This window comes from Nomascus leucogenys, chromosome 4 (genome assembly GCF_006542625.1).
Source record: "Nomascus leucogenys isolate Asia chromosome 4, Asia_NLE_v1, whole genome shotgun sequence".
NCBI lineage: Eukaryota > Metazoa > Chordata > Mammalia > Primates > Hylobatidae > Nomascus > Nomascus leucogenys.
This window is the reverse complement of record NC_044384.1, coordinates 90286024-90299097: the sequence shown is the minus strand read 5'-3', so window position 1 is coordinate 90299097 and position 13074 is coordinate 90286024. Positions and strand designations below refer to the sequence as shown.

The 13074-nt window shown below is 51.4% G+C and overlaps 1 protein-coding gene and 1 long non-coding RNA gene across 5 annotated transcripts in view; one reads left to right on the top strand and one right to left on the bottom strand.

Annotated features, from left to right (window-relative positions):
- Window positions 1-13074, top strand: part of SHANK2 (SH3 and multiple ankyrin repeat domains 2) — a 683630-nt gene that overhangs the window by 277709 nt on the left and 392847 nt on the right. The window lies entirely within an intron of this gene.
- LOC115834785 lies at window positions 10272-12538 on the bottom strand. The gene is made up of 3 exons (XR_004029717.1): window positions 12516-12538; window positions 11822-12098; window positions 10272-11595 (listed from the first exon to the last, which is right to left on the bottom strand). It is a non-coding gene; the product is annotated as an uncharacterized LOC115834785 (long non-coding RNA).

Below are 13074 nucleotides of genomic sequence, written 5' to 3'. Positions count from 1 at the left end.
GACTACAGGCGGCCACCACCACACCCGGCTAATTTTTTTTTTTGTATTTTTAGTAGAGACGGGGTTTCACCAAACATGCAATATTAATGCTTTGTCATCATGTTCCAAAAGCGGAGCTCTACTGAGTGTGGAGTGAGTGACGCTGTCTGCCCCAGGTACACCCAATAGGAGGGTCGTCTGGAGAGAATTCTAAATAACAATAAAGCCAGTTAAATGTCCCTTCCCTTTTAAGGATCACCACATCCCCCAGTTCTAAAAATCGCCAATGATAGAATACTCCTTCCCCCAATCGTTGTTCTAAGATCTAAGCAATTGCTACAGTTGCTGTTGAAATGTGTCTGTGAACTTCAAATTAGCACCTTTTTATAATGTATCCTTTAGTGAATACCGTATTCTGTATGGACATTAACTTGGGGAAGCCTGTTATAGTTACATGTATGTGGTGGTTCTCAGGCATGAGTGGGCTTAGCTACAGCCTTTTGACTGGGGTGAAGTCTGCAGGGTCCGGAATGGCCTGGTCTCCATGCCCTGTGATCACCATTCCTGCTATTACATGGTAGATTTGAAACAGACATGAGGGCACAGTAACTATAAAGACAAAGTGAACTTGTGTTCCTTCAGTGCTGTCATTCTAGGTAGCCACTCGGAGTTTTCATCTGTGTTTAAAATTTGAAACGGCAGTGGATGTGAACTACAAGGTGGAATTTTTTTTTTTTTTTTTTTTTTTTTTTTTAGTAAATGCAGATATGCAGATTTCAATGCTTACGTGAACTATTTTATTGGATTTGGATAATACCTTTAAAATTGACATTCATTCTTTCAAAATATTTGGTTTTAAAACTGATGCACAAATCAAGAAAATGATGGTTATTACATGACTGTTAATGAAAATAATTTTGCCATACAGAGGAGGGGCATGTGCCTGTAGTTCCAGCTTCTCAGGAGGCTGAGGCAGGAGGATCACTTGAGTTCAGGAGTTGTAGGCTACAGTGAGCTATGACTGGGCCACTGCACTCCAGTGTGAGTAACAGAGACCCTGTCTCAATAGATAGATTAGATAGATAGATAAATGGTAGGTAGATAGATTACATAGAAATAGACTAGATAGATAGATTAGATTAGATGGGTAGCTGGATGGGTGAATGGATAGATAGATTGGATAGAGTATATAGATATGGATGGATGGATGGACAGATTAGGTAGGTAGGTAGATAGGTTGGTAGATAGATTAGATAGATATGGATAGATGGATATGGATAGATAGGATAGATTAGATAGAGGGATTGATAGATAAGGTGGATGGATGAGTGGATGGATCGATAGATAGATGGATAGATGGCTAGACGAGGAATTTCTGTGTACTGTTCACATGTTCTTTAGTCTGTTCAAAAACGTACTTTGCATTGGGACACTGCCCCCAGCCTGCCCACATCATGCCTTTTTCCTGATGACACATGTTCCTGTCACTGATGCCCGGGGGCTGTTTTTGAGGACAGCTTGCCCAGTGTGCTAGTGACAGGAGGCTGGTGCTGGGAACGAAGGTTATTTGGTCTTCTCACTGGCATCACCGTTTGGTATTCTAATCCCGTGAGATCGTTGTAAACAATAGCAAAGTTGTTCATGAACTGGCAAAAAAAAAAAAAAAAAAAAATGGTAAATGGAGGAAACAATGGCTGGCTGTGAGCAGGGGACACACTCAATGTCCTTTGCAGAGTGAGCAGGGTGGATTAAGTGGTTGCTGTGGGCTCTGGCCTGTGCTGCCATCTTTGCAGTGACCCTGAAGAAGAGAACTGCCCCAGGTGGGACTGCCGAGCACCTCTCCTGAAGAAGCCCCGAAAGGTTGTAGGGCAGACCCACCTCCTTCACGGGAGGGCTGCCAGAAAGTTAGGGATCCTGCCTGCCTCACCTCTGGGCAGCCCCTCCTCCTCCAGGGAACCGCTGCTGGAAGGTTAGGAATCCTGCCTGCCTCCCCTCTGCTGTTTCCCATGTCCTGTTTGCCTATTGAAAGTGTCTGGGGCCTTTGGTCTCTCCTGTCTCATGAACGGGTGTGATTCCTGGAAGCCCTGCAAGTCTCCACCTTGTCAGCTCTCCCCTGCCCTCCTCTTCCTCGTGGGTTTTGTCAGAGGATGTTAAGGCCTTCCAAGCAAATTGTATCAAATGCATTTGAAAGGCAAAACTCATTGTTTAGTGTCTGAGAATAGCCTCTGAGTGCTGGGATGCCACGGTTGCTGTGGCAACGGCTCTTTGTTTTAGGGAACCACAAACATATCATTCTATAAACTGCAGGGCCCAAGCTCCAGGTTTCACCTTCCTGAGGGTCACCACCCAGGAGGCAGAGGCACCAGGATGGACATGAGAACTATCTCTGCTCTTCCTTTCTCACAGGTGCCCAGGATGTCTTTTAGCCTTTGTAATGTTTGGGGCTGAGGGAGGTGGAGGTCATTAGTGTGGGGAGAGGGCAGACAGCGGATATGTGCTCCTCCTGGCCCGAGGAGCTGGGCTCTACAGGGTGTCGTGGGGTCCAATCAATGCCATGCTCCACTGTGACCCCAGACTCCAGCACCAAGGAAAGCAGCCCCCATGACCCTTAAGACAATGAGGGGTGAAAATTGCCACCCATCAATTTTCAAGTGGCCAGTGTGGAGGAGAACAGGGACCCGCAGGTGGCCAGGATGTGGAGGAAATACGCCATGGAGCCGGAAGGCATGTGGTCCAGGGACCAATCTCTCATTCCAGGTAGCTCAGGGACCTGTGTGCCCCTGACTGGTCTGTGGGGGGCCCCTCTGTATGGGGGCCCCCTATTCCCTCCATCTGAGGGTCTCTCTTCCCTCTATCCAGCCACTTGGTCGTTTGCACCCAGTGGGTCCACCAAGCGCTTCTAGGGAAGGGTCTTGTCCTTTTTTCTCCCCGTCCCGCTGAGCCTCCACCTCAAAGCCTGCATCCTACTTGTCTTTCCTCTTCATGCATGTGGGGTTTCTTTCCCTCCTTTCCAAAGCTGTGCACCCTGTCTCCTCTGTAAACTTGAAGGTAGGGAACTCTGTCTTCCCTCGTGAGTACCGTCCAACATGAGCATTCAGGAGTAAAGACGGAGTTCCCTACCCTCAACGTGGATCCGCAAAAAGTTCTGAAAAGCGAATGCTTTCTCCATAACTCATTGGCAGTAGGACTTGACCTGAACTGATTTGAGGCTATTTATAGTTTTTATTTATCCTACTTAGTGTGATTATTCATCCGTCCCTTGAAGGACTCCTCCCACAATTGCAATGGGGTGCTGCCCAGACCCACTGGCGGTGTGACATAACAGGCCACACACGCATCGTCCTACTGCCACAGAAGCAGGCAGCGTGCACACGCCAAGGCACCTCTGGCCCTGGTGTTCAGGGATGTCGTCGTGGGGCTGTATTTGTTGAATGAACAACAGAGTTCTTAATCCAAGAATAATGCTGCATCTACCTTTCAAAATATTTCAAAGGCTCCTTTCAAGACGGTGTTGTTACGGAGGATGGGATGCGTCTTGCTTTAAATATTAACAGAAATCGTATATGGGAATCTCAGACGGCTTCAAAGAGTCTCTCAAATTCAGATGGGGACTGTGCCTATTTCCTGGCTGTCCCCTCCCAGCCCCCATGTGGCCACAGTTTGCTGTAAAACCCTGCAGGGCCCCATGAGTACCATGTGTGTCTGGCCCGTGTTGCCTTTCAACATGAACTCTTTCTTGACTTTCTTCTCCATCAGGGATAAGGTCATATTCATAATATTTGTCTCAACCTCAGTTTCCTTTCTCTCCCTGCCCTGCTTGTTCAGCAAATGTGTTGGGGAATCTGCAGGGTCCCAGGCACAGCCTCTCCCTCCAGGGGCTCTCAGGCTCCATGGCACACAGATGTGGCCTCAGCACGTGGAGGAGACTCAGTGCCAGGCTATGTGGCTCATCTCAGAAGGTGGTGTGGTCCTAGGTTCTGTGGTTGCCCTTGCTCTGCTCTCTGGGCCCCCCCATCCTGCCCTGCTCCTATGGTGCCAGTGACCCTCGGGACTGGTGGCTTGCAGAGCCCTCCCTGGACCTCCTCTTGGACCCTCAGACTCACCTCCTGCAGAGCCTGCCACCAGGCGAACCCAGACCCCTGACTCCCTGTTGAAGTGTGTCCCTGCAAATGCATATGTTGAAGTTTCACCCTGAGGATCTCAGAGTGTGACCTCGTTTAGAGGTAGGGTCTTTACAGAAGTCATCAGATGAAAATGAGGTCATTAGATTGGGCCCTAATCCAGTAGGACTGGTATTCTTATAAAAAGAGGAAATGGGACCGGGTGCAGTGGCTCATGCTTGTAATCCCAGCACTTTGGGAGGCTGAGGTGGATGGATCACCTGAAGTCAGGAGTTCGAGACCAGCCTGGCCAACATGGTGAAACCCCGTCTCTACTAAAAATACAAAGATTAGCCGGGCGTGGTGGTGGGTGCCTGTAGTCCCAGCTACTTAGGAGGCTGAGGCAGGAGAATCACTTGAATCTGCGTGGGCGGAGGCTGCAGTGAGCCGAGATTGTGCCACTGCACTCCAGCCTGGGCAACACAGCAAGACTCCGTCTCAAATAAATGAATAAATGAATGAATGAATGAAATGTGGCCATAGTCATGCACTTGGAGCAAACCTCACACAAAGATGAAGGCAGAGCTCTGGGTGATGCTTCTGTCAGTCAAGGAATGCCAAAGATTGCCGACAGGCCACCAGGAGCTGGAGAGACAGGCCTGGAACAGTCTCTGTACAGTCCCCAGTGTGAACCCACCCTGCCAACACCTTGACCTCAGACTTCCAACCTCCAGAACCATGAGACAATTCATCCCTGTGGTTTCAGTCACCCAGGCTGTGGTTACAGCAGCTCCAGTGAATATACCCCATCTTTCCTGGCCAGCTGGCCCTTCCTCCTGGGCACCCCATCTCAGTTATGGCCCAGGAACTGAAAACCCAAAAACCTTCCTAGATCTTTCCTGGCCCTCACCTGCCCTTTCCCCATCTGTCCAGGACCAGTCCCTTCCATGTTTTCTATTTCCTGAATCTGCCCCTCCCTCCCCACTGGTTGGGCTCTCATTTTGGCCCAGCTGGACTGCAGGAGGAGACAGCACTGGGTCTCACCCCGGGTTCATTTCTCTCAGTCCCCCGGAACGAAGTGGAGCACACTCTGCCTGGGTGAGCCTCCAGCACTCAGATTCTGCTGCTGTGCCCATCCTCAAACCTCTTCCATAGTGCCCTGGGCCACACTCTCCTTATGAGGACACTAGTCATTGGATTTAGGGCCCTCCCTAATCCAGTATTACCTCATTGCAACCTCACTGATCACATCTGCAAGGAGGCAATGACCCTATTTCCAGTTAAGTCCCCATTCATAGGTTCTGGGTAGACATGGATTTGGGGGGACATTCTTGTGGACTTTTGTGAGGGTTTCTGGGTGTGTGAGAAGGCAGAGCCTGGGGAGCTTCAGGCAGAGGGGAGGCATTCACATAATTAGTGGTGAGATCCCTGCACTGACTCAGCGGCGACTGAGCACCCAGCATGGCAGTAAAGTGGCCACAGTGTCACTTCTCATCCCATCTTCCAACAACGCCACCACGGGATTCCCCGTCGAGCCCCCTGTCTGGGGGAGGACAATCAAGTAGATGATGGGGACATGCCAAGATGACACGGTGGTCACTGAGCCCAGGGTGCCCAACCCAAGGAAGGCTCTGCTGGTTATCAGGTTTCTAGCCCAGGACACAGAGCAGACAGAGTGCTGTGCACGGTCAGGAGCTCCACGCCCGAGCCTGGCTTGGCGGGGAGGCTGTAGGCAGCAAGGTGGGACAGACAGCCTGCCTGCCATGAACCAACTGGTCTGCACAACTTTGCCGTGAAATATGAAAGCCTCCTATAGCACAGGCTGAGATTGGAAGCATTAATCACTCTGGTATGGGATGTGTGGAATTCTGTTGGTCCCAATGGGTTTAATAACATGCCGGTGCATCCCAAGCATTCTGTGGCCTGTGGACCGATACATTGTCCTCCCTCCGAAACCTGCTGGTCTGGAGGCCTCTAGGACAGATTGTCGGGATCTATGGTGTATGAGTTTGCTCCAGCTGCCGTCATAAAGCACCACAGACAGGGAGGCTTACACAAGTCATTTATCGTCTCACCGTTTTGGAGGCTGGAAGGCCGAGATCAAGGGGTCTCCGGACTGGTTCCTCCGGAGACCTTTCTCCTTGGCTTATAGACTTTGCCTTCTCCCTGTATCCTCATGGGGTCATCCCTCTGTGTATCTGTGTCCTGATCTCTTCTTGTAAGGACGCCAGTTGGATTGGATTTAGGACCCGCCCCATCTGGCCTCATTTTAATTTAGTCGCCTCTTTAAAGCCCATCTCCCGATACAGTCGCACACATGCTGACATCCTGGGGGTTAAGCCTGCGTCACGTGAATTTTGCAGGTGACACAGTTCAGCCTCTAGCACTCAGTGCCCACCTGGACGTGGCCTCTGACCGCGGGACACCCTCCCCCAACATCCTCTGGACTTTGGCACCCTGGGTGAGAATCGGGCAGGTTTGTGGAAGAGAATGGGTGAGGATGAGGAGGCCGCATGATGTGTCCAAACACGGCTTTCCGTGCCAGAGCCCTTTCCCGGACGGGACTTAGGACTGGCCACGGCAGCTCCTGTGACTGTGCTCCCTGTGTGGGTGGGGCCCTGGGCTGCCCCCGTGGGGTGTGAGGCTGACTGTGTAAGATGTGGACATGGCCCAGCTCAGTCCACAGGCTGTGAGCCTGGACTCTGGAACCCACCTTCTTGGCTTGTGTCTTGACTCTGCCCTTCACAGGCTGTGTGACTTTGGACAAGTTACTTAACCTCTCTGTGCCACAGTTGCCTCCTCTGTATCACAGGGATAAATAATAGTCAATAGCCTCATGCCCAGCTAGTAGCAGTGGTGGTAGAGGGACTGTTGACTGTTGTCATTATTTATTATAGTATTATTTCCATTTTACACATGGAGAAACTGAGGCCTGGGAGTTTATCCAGCTTGACCGGGCTTATCATAGCAGGCACAGATTATGAACCTGGGGTTGTCCAAGAGCAGATCACACCACGCCATGTCTGTGGACAGGTGTCCGTATGCCGACCCCATCAGCCTCTGTGTCTACGCGACCCCTCTTCTTCACCTGCACCCTCTGGGCCAAGCTGTTGAAAGTGAGAACGAAGGAGTCTTTCTCAAGAAAAGAAACTCTTCATTAGGCTTCCTATTTGTGTCTTCAATTATGCTGTCAAATGCTAAGGAGTTTAGACACTTACTGCCAGCGCCGGGCCCTTGGTGACGGTGTACATTATTTGCATAATCAGCACGGGTGGACCCGCTGGTAATTCCACCCGACTGTTTGCCCAGAATTGACACTGATCAATTTAGAGGGAGGCACAGTCAGTGATGGAATTAAGTGGTAGCAAACACACTGTCAGTACATGAAATCCAGACAGAGGCAAACAGCCCAGAGATGGATGGGTGGGAGGCGGGGGCCGGCCGGAGCAGGAGCAGTGGAGGCGGTGGACCTGGGTCCTGTGTGCTGAACACTGAAATGCTTCCTTGGAAATTTCACAGAGAGTCGTAGGCAATAAAGGTCAGCAGTGGAATATTGTCACAGAATAATGACTCTGTGCTGCTGGGTAAATGTTAAAGCTTTTATTGGGGTGAGACGTGGATGTCTGGCTGGCTCTGAATTCAGTGGGTAATGAATACAAATCTATAGCGTCCATTCTCAAGAGGGAACGTGGCTGAGGTGACCCCGCATTGACGAGTCGGTGGCCTGGGCAGGCTTTTCTGGCTGGGGCAGCGCATTCGTGAAGGCAGCCCTGGCTCAGGCAGCTCTGGCCTGTCCTGCCCCAGCCCTCAGCCCTCAGCCCTCATGCCCATGCCGTACTCCCTGGCAGTGGACATAGCTGTTTGCTGTCAACAGCGGCTCTTGCCTCTCGTCCTCCGTCGATGGAGTCCTGGCCTGATCCTTGGCCTCCAGACCTGCTCTCGGCCCTGCCGCCCGTGTGGAGTCAAGAAGTGTGCACTCTCCTCATTGGTCCTCTCCCGTGTTCAGGATTTACTGAGGACTCAGACAAGAGAGTCCTTCCACCAGCACCCTCCACCCACCCCTACCCGGATAGCAGACAGCTGACCTCAAGATGGCACCTTCGTATTCTAGAACTTGAGAGAGTCGGAGTGGGTATCCCCTACCCCAAGGGACCTCTCTCTCTCTCTCTTTTTTTTTTTAAATACACCTACTTGGATTCTAATCCCTCTGGGCTACGAGGTCCTGTTTTCCTTCTGTGCTGTCCATGGTGGTGTCCACGACACATCATTCATTTGGCTCCTGGCTTCATGGAATGTCAGCCCCAGGCCTTGTCTGCTGGGGTGAGAGCCACAGCGAGGGAGTGAAGGCAGAGGCTGGTGTGGTGGTTGATCTGTCCTCCTCTGTTACCTAGAGATGCTCTCAAGACCAGTGAGGGCCGTCATGAAGCTCCTGCTGTGTCCATGTGCAGGCAGAGTGGCTGCCTCTAGGTCACCCCTTAAGAAATGCTTCCTTGGGAAATGGGGAGGGGAGAATTTGCCGGGTGGACACAGAAAAACTCCAGCAAAAGTGGACCTTTAGAAATCACAAAAATCTCCTATTTGTTGACTTGTGTGTTTCCAGGCCCCTTCATGAACTGATAAGAAAAGTCATTCCTACTGAGATAGACTTTAGATTTTATCCTTACTCCTTGTAAATTGCTCTCCTCGGATTACCAAGTGCAAGCGCCGTGAACCCTCGGTGCTAGAATTACCGACGTCTGCAGCAAATTGCAATTTTGACTTTCTGGAACATCAACACAAAAGAACACTTGGACTCCTTCTTTGTAGCCAAATGTGAGGTCCGGGATGTTTCTTGGTCTTATCTGTTTCCCTTGTTTCAGCAGCATCTCGTTCTCAGAATCCTAATTAGCCGGGTGTGGCTCTTTTGACCATTTCTCTCCAAAATGAGCCTCGGTTCCTGACTTCCCTTCTCTGTGACGAGATCCCTCCCAAATGGTTACCCCCATTTGGTGCCTCGGGGTGCGATGGGCTGTGGCTCCTCTGAGCTGCACTCTCTGCCCCTGCCTTCTGATGGCAGGGGAACCACTCGGGGACGCTGTCTGGAGTGGAGCCTGAGTCTCACCAGGAGGGTATAGACTGTAGCAGACCGCTCCCTGGTGGCTTGGGGGTTAGAGTCTAATCCAGAAAGTGGAGACCACCCTAGGCCTTTCTGACAGAGGCGTCTGTGCACAGAATTAATGACCAAGATGCTGGACAGGCTGTGGACCCTGGAGAACAGCCAGGCAGCCCCCCACTAAGAAACTGCAGAAAGTACAGGGGCAGGAGAGGGCCCAGGGGAGCAGTGCCCAAGGCTGGGACTGCCAGGGAGGGGCCACAACTCAAGAAAGCCAGGTATTTGAAGTTGAGGAAGGGCAGCACTGTGGGCATCTTCCTTGATGTCGCATGCTTGGGTAGAGCAGTACCTAGCACATGGCAGGTGCTTGGTTTCTGCAGGGTGAATGAAGGAATTAGTGAGTCAGTGAGTGAGTGAATGAATGAATGAATCTATCTGAGCCTCATTTTGAGAAACAGGATCTGATTCAATGCTGGAAGAAGAATACACATCTTGTCCAGCTACATCAGAAGGCGGCGCCAGGCAGTGTCCTGTGGCTCCTTGCTAGCAGACTCAAGGGTGATTTTGGAGATGGATGATTGTGGCCCCACCCTCTGCTGCTGAGCCTGCCTGGCCACCCCACCCCACCCTGAGGCACACCTCCATCCAATGGGCTTTTGGGGAATGTGGCACGTGCAGCTGCATCTCAGCCTGGCCATTCCGTCACCTGACTTCTGCACTCTCTCAGACGCCCCCCGCGTGCCCTTACTCGCAGTGAATTCAGCCTCCTGGGCCCATTGTATTCTTCTCCTCGTCCCTTCAGAATAGTATTTCCCTGCTCCCGTGCTCTAGATTCTTTGTGAGGCTAAATTTAGACGTCGCCTAGTTCTGCAGCATCTTTGCTTTTCTCTATAATGGTTTGTCCAGTGAGAGAAGTCTGCCAGCCAGACCCTAGAAGTTGAGTCTCTCCTTAGAGCCTGTGGTGGGATGCAGGTCTGACTCAAATCCTCTCTCCGGTATTGTAAGGACCCTTTGAACCCCACTCCATGGGATCTCCAAGGAGGAAGGTCTTAGCCCGCTCAGACCACTGCAACAAAGTACCATGAACTAGATGGCTCATAAAAAAATACATATTTATTTCTCACCATTCTGGACACTAGAAGTCTGAAACCAGGGTACCAGAGAAGTCTCTAGAGCCCCTTTTTCTTTAAGACACTCTCACTCTGTTTTCCAGGCTGGAGTGCAGTGGTGCAATCATGGCTCACTGCAGCCTCAAACTCCTGGGCTCAAGCCATCCTCCCACCTCAACCTCCCGAGTAGCTGGGACTACAGGTGTGCACCACCATACCCAGCTAATTTTTGTATTTTCTGTATAGATGGGGTATTGCCATGTTGCCCAGGCTGGTCTCAAACTTGTGGCCTCGAGGGATCCTCCCACCTCAGCCTCCCAAAGCGCTGGGATTACAGGTTCACACCAACATACCCAGGTCCTGGGAGTCCCTTTTATAAGGACATTAATCCTATTTATGAAGGTTCTACACTTATGACTTGCTTACCTCCCAAAGACCCCATCTCATAAAACCATCACATTGGGGGTTAGGATTTCAACATATGAATTTGGGGGGTTGACACAAACGTTTGGTTCATTACAAGAATAGAGGCCTTCCCCCAATACGGCTGCTTTTACCTGGAGAATCTTCCAAGTCACAAGGTGACCTTGCACAGGGCACTTCTCATCTTCGAGCCTCCGTTTCCTCTCTGACAGTGAGGGACCTGGGCTGACACTGGCTGGAGCCACCACAACTTAATGGGGAAGGCCCTGAGCCCCTGGGACTCATCTGAGCTCATTAAGCACTGTCAGGGTCACCCGTCCGAAGCTGGATTTTTGCTAAACTTCGTTTGCTTTTCTCTCCTTTCTTTTGCCCTGGATACTCCCATCTCCCTCAATTTTTCTTTCCTTTTTCCCTTCTCACTACCCACCTCCAATTTCAAAATGTGCAAATAGCAGAGCATCCCAGTGGAGTTGCCACGGCAACAGAAGCTGGTTTTCCCTTTCCAAATGATGGGCCCCTTGGAAGCCTCTCTCCCCTTTGCCTCCTTGGTGACCAGAGCTCAAGGAAGAAAGCAAGGTGTGTGGGCGCCCCGAACTAGAGGGCCCCTTCCTTGTGCTTGCAAGGTGCCCAGGTCGTAGAGACCGAGGGGCCAGGACAGGGGAGGCCATGGAGCCAGTTTTAGTTTGCTGGAGCTGCCATAAGAAAGTATCAAAAACTGGGTGGTTTTATCAGAAACATTCTCTCACAGTTGTGGGGGCGGACGCCTGTGATCAGGGTGTCCCAGGGCTGGTTTCTCCTGAGGCCTCTCCTCCTGGCTTGCAGGTGGCTGTCATCATCCTCACTCGGTTTCTTCCTGTCTGTCCACGTTTCCTCTTCTTACAACACACCTCTCCTGCTGGATGAGGACCTACCTGAGTGACTCCACTTTAAAGACTCCCTGTAGCTGTAAAGATCTTATCTCCAAATAAAGAGGCCGAAACAGGGTGCCAGTGCCTCTTCCCCCTACCTCCAGCCTGGGATGCCAGAGAGAATGGACCAGATGTTGTCTGAAAGGAGGCACCAGGTCTAGCAAAGCTCTGTTTGCACCAGCCTGAGTTATTTTAGACTCTAAATTGTACCTTCATTGGGATCCAGAGTTAAAATGAGGATTTGCATGAGAGCAGGTGGGCGAGTCCTAGAGATAAGGAAAGGCCCCCACGGAATCCGAGTCTTCCACCACACAGCCGTGGCCAGGAGTTCACAGGTGTCCCAGGGCACCAAGCAGAGGATGCTTGGGGCTTGTCCAGACAGGGCCAGCACTGGATGAGCCAGGATGAGGTCAGGCTGTGTTTGGAGAGCCGGCATCTGGGCACTGGGCAGGTGTGCCATCAGCTCAGGGTCTGGTGCTTAGATCAGCTGAAACAGAGATAGCCATGTCATGGGGAGAGGTGTCACCTCATGGAGCCCATACCAGTGGGCCACTCAACCCAGGCCAACTCCTCCTAACCAGGGACCTCTCTCACTTGCTGTCTGGCCTACAAATTATTTTTGAGATTTGTGCCTGGAATGTGACAGTGTTCACAGTTTCTCTAGACCTACCCAGGTGTAAAAACCCCTTGATCCCTGCCATCTAAGGTGGATGCTACCCCTGGTCCATAAGTCCTGTGGAGCAGCCTCTGCCCTGCCCACCAGCTCACACCTTTTAGCCCATGTCCCTGATTCCCTGAGTCACTGAGGTAAGGCGGCTTGTCTTCTGCTGAGGCCGAGAGCCCCAGGATGGGCACTTCAGCAAAGTCAGCCCCACACCCATGTCTCCTCCTCCCAAATTCTTACCTCCAGTTTACTAGACTCTAGACTGGGTCCTGCTGTCCAGTTGACTACTCCCGTGGGGAAATCCCAAAGGATCCTCTGATGCAGTGTGTCCAAAACCAAGCTCCCCACTCCCACCCCAAGCACATAGATTTCCCTCTTTGTTCATGATCCACTCAAGCCGGAAGCCTGAGTGTCATCCATAGTTTGTTATCCCATGTCCAGTCCATCAGGCAGTCCAGTCCTGTCCATCAGCCAATCCAGTCTATCAGCCAGTCCAGTCCAGCCTCCAAATTCGAACTGACATATTGCACTTTTTGCATTTCCATTATCTCTACTCAAGCCCATTCCAGAGACTACACAGACCAGTGTAGTAGCTTCCTAGCCGGGCTCCACGTTCTACTCCTTTCACCTACAACCCAGTCTCCACCCCAGGAGCTCGAAGAGGGATCTTTCAACAAAGACCGTAAATCAGATTGTGTCACACACCCTCCCACTGAGACACTTAATCGCAGCAGGTTCGCAGCAGGAGTCTGGATGAGCCAGGATGAGGTCAGGCTGTGTTCAGGGAGCCGGCACCTGG